The sequence below is a fragment of the Ovis canadensis genome, chromosome 18 (genome assembly GCF_042477335.2).
Source record: "Ovis canadensis isolate MfBH-ARS-UI-01 breed Bighorn chromosome 18, ARS-UI_OviCan_v2, whole genome shotgun sequence".
In the NCBI taxonomy this organism is placed as follows: domain Eukaryota; kingdom Metazoa; phylum Chordata; class Mammalia; order Artiodactyla; family Bovidae; genus Ovis; species Ovis canadensis.
This window is the reverse complement of record NC_091262.1, coordinates 27,775,003-27,775,785: the sequence shown is the minus strand read 5'-3', so window position 1 is coordinate 27,775,785 and position 783 is coordinate 27,775,003. Positions and strand designations below refer to the sequence as shown.

The 783-nt window shown below is 44.6% G+C and overlaps 1 pseudogene; it reads right to left on the bottom strand.

Moving 5' to 3' along the window:
- Window positions 1-403: 403 nt before the first annotated feature.
- On the bottom strand, window positions 404-574 carry LOC138929786 (cytochrome b-c1 complex subunit 10 pseudogene; annotated as a pseudogene).
- Between the last annotated feature and the right edge of the window lie 209 nt (window positions 575-783).

Here is a 783-nt window from a genome sequence, read left to right as displayed (position 1 = left end):
CGGCTACAGACCTGAAAACAAAGACAAACTCACACGTGGTCATGGGCGAGTTCATTTTGCAAAGGACCATTCTAGATGTCACGTCTGTGTGACTGATTGGAAACCTAGAACAAGAGCCAAATCAAAGAAGGTTAAAAGATCAAGACTCAAGTGAGGAGTGGGATCAGAAAACAGGGCTAGGAGAGTTTTGCTGAGGAGGAACACTGGGGAGACTCAAGCATTCTCAGTCCTTTACTGTAAGTGAGAACGAAAACAAAAACCATGTTAATACTGATGAACAACAACTCAGTTTCTTTTTTTTCAACCTCAAGGTCCATCCCGAGAGCATGGATTATTGCAGAGGCAGATGGAAGGAGGCAGCACCATCAGATACCAGAGAGGCCTGAGCTGGGGGTCAGTATGATTAGATTTTCTTCTTAAACTTGCTGTTGATGTACGGCACCCAGTCCAGAATCAGTTGCCAGGCAGTGCCCCATGCCAACCCCACAGTGCTCACTGCACCTCACATGCCTATCGTGGGAACCCAACTTCCAGGCAGCTCCCAGGAGTGTGGGCCCAGAAACCTGCTCAGCATCTTGGCACCATCCCAACTCAGGGTGATCCAGTCTCTGCTGGCCCAGGTGGCAGCAACTCATGCTTAGGCTAAGTATTGGATTAATTTTTTTCTTTTTTTAAAACATTTTGTATTGGAGTACAGTTGATTTATAATACAATATTGTATTTGTTTCAGGCGTACAGTAAAGTGAATCAGCTATGAATATATATATATCCACTGTTTTTTAG